Source organism: Helianthus annuus, chromosome 2 (assembly GCF_002127325.2).
Source record: "Helianthus annuus cultivar XRQ/B chromosome 2, HanXRQr2.0-SUNRISE, whole genome shotgun sequence".
Lineage (NCBI taxonomy): Eukaryota > Viridiplantae > Streptophyta > Magnoliopsida > Asterales > Asteraceae > Helianthus > Helianthus annuus.
This window is the reverse complement of record NC_035434.2, coordinates 35,152,441-35,158,088: the sequence shown is the minus strand read 5'-3', so window position 1 is coordinate 35,158,088 and position 5,648 is coordinate 35,152,441.

Here is a 5,648-nt window from a genome sequence, read left to right as displayed (position 1 = left end):
AGGGGACATGAACTCACGGTTTTGCGTTCTTCGTAATCAACTGTAACTCAAAGCTCCTTCGGGTGTACACGACTACCTACAATGTATTATGATCTATTAGACGAGCGGGTCGTGCCTTGACTTAGTATTAATTAGTGTCTTTGAGTTACGTTTCTTTGAGTCTTCAATATTATTCCAAGTTATATAATTATTTGTTAAAATAATAAAATATTTTAACTTAAATTATATTTATTAAACTTTTAGAATAATAGTTAAAACAATATATTTTAACTTGATACTTTTCAAGTATTTATACATGTATATCCTTCCCAAGGATGGGTGTATTTGCATTCATATTCTTATACTTGTATATTTTTGCCAAGTATTGGTGTTGTATTCCGAAGTGTATTTATACGTACAAAAATACGTATTTTTATTGTGTTTATTAGGTATCCTTATACTTAATTTCTGTATTAACTTTTCCAGAATAGTATCTTTAATAAAAATACATCAATATATATTTCCAAAATATATATTTTGAGAAATATTACTTAGAAAAATTATTTATAATTTTTCCTTTTGGCAAAAATAATTGTATTTTCATGCAAATTTCAAAAATAATATATTTCCAAATCTAACTTATAAAATATATATAAATTCCGTTTTCATCCAAAAATAATATATTTCAAGTTTATTTAAGAAAATATATCTTTCACCCCAAAAATATTGTATTTCATGTTTGTTCAAGAAAATATATGTTTTCTCCCAAAATAATATATCTTCTAATAATTTCAAGAAAAATATATATATATATATATATATATATATATATATATATATATATATTTACTTGCCAAAAATAATATATTTCTCCTTGTCAAAATATGATATGTTTTGTAATACTTGTAAAAATCATATTTTTGTTCTCTTGGTGTCCAAAATACTTATTACCAAAATATACTTATGACTAAATTTCCGGAATATTTTGTAAGTTATATTCCTTTGTTCGGTTTCACCTATAATTTGGGTATAATTTGTATATTCATATTCTTGGGATTTTGGTATTATTTTGGATTGTAAGTTTTTGGTATTTTGATGAGTTATATTATTTCAAGTTCTAAAATAATATAACTAATACACATAATTTAGAAATAATCTCACACATGGTGACATCTAAATATATATTTTCCTAAATACATATTTAGTCACTTTTATTTATAAAAACCAACCTCCAATATTTATAATTTTTGTAACAAAATTTATGGCAACTTTATGTGAAAATCCATGGTTTGAAATATACTTGTAAAAATATTTGTTTAGAAACATTTTTCTAAGTGTTTAATTTTTAGAAAAATTTTGCCATAGTTTCCCCTAAAAATGGAGGTTTCCATGCCTTCAAGGCATATCATTTTCTTTTGTAAATCAACACAATCAATCAACAATCAACAATAAACAATCTACACTTACCAATCATGCCAAAAACAAGCATAAACTAGCACTTCATGAACTTGAAAATTTATAAAAATGTGTAGTAACTTACTAGTGTATTTAGTAAGTCTTGTTACCATTTAAAGTGTGGTTGATTTTTTAAAATCTTCATTTTTAGAGAAGTTAGTTCTTTACAACTTATAATCACATTTTCTAAAAATGTTTCTTCTTGGATTTTTCTTGTTACATATGTGTTTCTACACTTGTTTAACCTCTAAAAACGTGGTTGATTTCTTTAAGAACCAAGATTAAGTAAACTTTGTATTTTTAACTTGATTTCTTGAAAAATCATCCTTGAAATCTTAGATCTACAAGACTTATAACTCACTTTAATCATCATTTTACAAGAAAACAATATATTCTTTCAAGTTCATGATTTATCTGAGGATGATCTATGGATCTTTAACATTTTCATCCTCTCATCTTACTAGATTATGTTTTTAATCATGATCTAGCAAGATCATATGATGATCTTCATCATTTTCATAAACAATCAATCATCAAGTATCATAATAACACTAAACAACATGATTTCTTCATGATTTAAGCTTATGTTCATGTTTCATTCTCTTGATTCTTAGTGTTCTTCAAGATTAACATCATGTATCATCTTTTAACCACTTAAATAAATGTAAAATTAAGATATTAGTGTTCTTACCACTAGCTCAAGGCTAGGGATGATCAAGAGAAGAAAAGAAGAGGATAAACGCAAATGGTGAAGGTCCTTGAACTTCCGAAAGCTCCTAGCTTCCTTGTGCACCTTCTAACACCCTTGTATATGTGTGGAATGTATGTAAGATGAATGATGATGATGATGATGATGGAGTGGGGGTGGTGTTCGGCCGTAGCTATGGGGAGGAGGAAGGAGAGAAGTGTGTTGGTGTGGTGAACTTGTGATAAAATGAAGGTAATGAACCTAAGGTTTAACTGATAAACTTCAACTCCTCAAGTCCATTGGTTCTTATGCCTAATAAAGAGGAAACATGATCTATTTTTATAACAAATAAAATCAATAGTGGGACCCACATCATGGGCCGTGAACTAGGTGGGGGGGGGGTATAGGCTAGGTTTCAACTAATTAGTTAGTTAATAGTTAGATTTCAAGTGTCTAGTTAGGGATTTAGTTATTAGATATTTATATAGTGTGTTATAATGTTCGGGGATCATAACTAGCTTGATAATTTTAAACAATGCTTCTAGTGGAAATTTGATGTTTCGGGTAGTGTCCGGTTGGTTACCGGTTCGTTAAGGTGCTAAACTATGTAGTTTCGTGTGCTTTATGTACCCATTTATGACAGTTTCAATTCCCGACACTTAGGGAAGCATTCAGGACCATTTAACCATATTTCTGCATGATATAAGTGTGTTTAAATGCTGAATTTGCTGATTTTCTGTAGAATTCTGCAGTTTATGTGAGTTTTAGGCACTTTCCGGCACTTAAATTATCACTAGGAAGGCAGATTTATGATCCTTGCGTTCCTACACACTATACTAGTGTAGTACTTGGTTTCTGGCTCATACTGTGTCTTAATACAATGTCTGTCTATTTACTGAACTCTGTCAGCATTTTTCTGATTTGTCTGATAACTGTGCTGCCTATGCTTCGTGCATCATTCGAATCAACAAAGTTTGTATGCAGTAATGATATGTCATTTGCAATATATGATGCACATGTATGTATATGGCAATAATCAAAAAGCAACTCGAGTAATTAATTGTAATTCAACACAGTCATTAAGCACTAATCATTGTTTAATAATTGTACGAATGCATGCAAATTTGACAATTGTCACACACTAAGGGATGCAAATTTAGCAATGTTGGCAAAATGGTGGTGGAGACTTAAAACGGAAAAAAAAGGATTGTGGAGACGTATAGTTTGGGCAATATATCACAACTCAAGAGGATGGAAAGATATTCCAACAAAAGTATCTGTCGCCGGGCCTTGGAAAAATATCTCTAGTATTCGGAATTTATTATTAGACGCCGATATTGATCTGAGTAATGCTTCGTCAGCGGTTCTGGAAAACGGTAAAAACATTTCTTTTTGGTTAGATAGTTGGGCTGATCCGGTTCCATTCTATTTAAAGTTCCCGGACTTATTTAAAGTAGGAAAATATAAAGATTGTATGGTGCTTGACCGAATGGGGACTAGCGAGACAGGTTTGGAGTTTCGGTGGGCCTGGGCCTAAAATACCCAATTGCAGCAACTTATGGGCTTGATTGGTGGGATGGCTACGATTTTCGGTACTGATAAGTGGTATTGGAAGTATGAGGGGTCGGGTAATTTTAATGTTGCGAGTGTTAAGAAGATATCGGGATCGGTTAATCGCGTGCGTCCTGATAGAGTTTTTGAATGGAATAATTGGGTCCCGAAAAGGTAGGAATTGTAGCATGGAGGTCGGAGATGGAACAACTGCCAACTAAGTGTGCTTTAGCAGCTCGGAGTATACCGATGCAGAGTCGATCGTGTGTTTTGTTTGGAAATTACGATGAGACTAGTGATTATATTTTTGTTTCATGTCAATTTGCACAAATAGCAGAATATTGCGGGTTGGTGTATGATTACTCCGATCATAGCATTCGACATAAAGGATTTACTCACGTTACACGAGATTAGTTCGGGTTCAAGCAGGAAGAAAAAAGCGTTGTATGCGGTTATGTTGGTAACAATTTGAAGTATATGGAAGACGAGGAACGAGGACGTGTTCGAACAAACAGAGCCGAATTCTACAATGATTCTAGATGAAATTAAAGCAATAGCGTACTTATGAGTGAAGAACCGGGCTAGATGGCGGCATTAACATGGGAAGATTGAAGTAGATTCAACGTTGGTGGATAAGTGGTATATGTAATCTTTTGATGTATTGGTGTTAACTTTATGTATGTATGGTGGTAGCATCTTGCTACAATGAATAAAATAATTTTTATCTGGCCGTTCAAACAAAAAGTATGTTTATTTGTTCTCCGTGTGAGGAATCTTCTATATGCGTTGAAAGGGATCTTATGGTTGTGAGAGTTGAGAGAGTTATTCATGGCCCATTCTATACACACCCCCCCTCCTTCCTGATTACACCCCCCTTGTGAGAGGAAAATTGTCGGTCCCACGCAGGCCCCACCTGTAAGTATGTGAGAGGAGGGGGGTGAAAAAAGTAAATAGGGGGGGTGTAGAAAGTAGCACCCTTATTCATTCTGAATTATGTTCATTATAATCATCTTTTAATATTTGTTGAATAAATGGGGAAACTCTTTAGTTTGGGTATTCTGAGATGTGATTATGTTCTATACCATGATTTTTGACAAGTATGTATGTATATATATATATATATATATATATATATATATATATATATATATATATATATATATATATATATATATATATAGTGGAGGGTTCAAATGAGAAGAAATTTTTTTTAAGAATAAAAAAGAAGAAATTTTAACCAATAAGAATGCTTCATTTTACTTCATTTAATTTTTGTATTTAATATTAGTGTAAGGGCATATTGGTAAACTTAGATAAATCATTAATTGGTAGTCTTCCTCATAAATAACTAACTACATTAAATTTATAACTTATTTTCAAAAAAAATATATTTTTTCAAAGAAGAAAAAATTAAATTAGAGTGTAGGATAAATTACGAGGTGTGTAGGATGGTTTACGAGCTATGTAGGATAAATTTCAATATTTGTAGGATAAATTTCAAAACGTGTAGGGTGAATTTTAATGTGTGTAGGCAAAATTTTTAGTGTGGAGGATGATAGTCTTTATGACTAATTAATTAATCAAAGATAATAATAAATGAGATGAGAGAAAAATTATTTAATGTTTTACAATTATACCCTTTGTTCTATTTCTTCTCAATTTAATTTTCTTCTCAAATGAACCTCCCCCTATATATATATATATATATATATATATATATATATATATATATATATATAGAGGATCGCTAAAATGAAAACCACCTCCAGTTGTAAGAACCGTGGGAATCACTTTCTGGCCGTTAGATCTTAAAAATGGATGGATGAGATTAAAAGTAGATAAAAGTAATATTAATTTTTTTTTGTCTTATTATGTCTTTAATATTTTAATCTAAAAGGGTATTTAAGTAATTTTGTTTTTTTTGTCTTACTAAGTTTATTGTTTTTTATTACAAATTTGTCCTATTACATTAATT